We start from the raw sequence: 638 nt of genomic DNA on the forward strand, positions 1-638 counted from the left end.
AAGCTGGAGGAGGTGGCTGGGGAGAGGGAGGTCTGGGCCTCTTTGCTTAGGCTGCTGCCCCCGCGACCCGGCCCTGGACAAAGCGGATGAAGATGGATGGATGGATGGATCAGAAACACGTCTTGAATTTGACTTCTCAGTTCTCAAACACAGAAATGAGACTAAAACCTCTAAAATTGTAGTTGGAATTCTGTAGCAACACACATCCGCCTCCTACGCTAGAAAACATAAAAAATTTAAAGTGGACAATGGAAGTTCGAAGTTAATGAGGGACAAACGCAGAGAGCTGTGTGCTTGTTTCCACCTCTGAACGATTCTTACACATCTGCTGTTTGTTTACGGAGCCAAAAAGAAACCGAACAATCGAAGAGGTGCTTTAATTCAGAATTATTTATGGAGCTAAAGAGACGCTGAATCACGAGTGATGGGAAGCAGAGTGGGAGAGAAACGGGCTGACCGGTGTGGACGTTATACTGGACCATCATAGTGAAGAGAGAGGCGTGCCTCCTGGGTTTTCTGGTCACACCCACTCGGGAGGAGATCCCAGCAGAGACGCAGGGGCTCCCTGTTGAAGTACAGATGACATATAAGCTAAAATTTGGGGTGTTGCTGAAATATTGAAGCTGTTCACTGAGACG

Source organism: Haplochromis burtoni, unplaced genomic scaffold (genome assembly GCF_018398535.1).
Source record: "Haplochromis burtoni strain Fernald_Lab_line unplaced genomic scaffold, NCSU_Asbu1 Contig_210, whole genome shotgun sequence".
In the NCBI taxonomy this organism is placed as follows: domain Eukaryota; kingdom Metazoa; phylum Chordata; class Actinopteri; order Cichliformes; family Cichlidae; genus Haplochromis; species Haplochromis burtoni.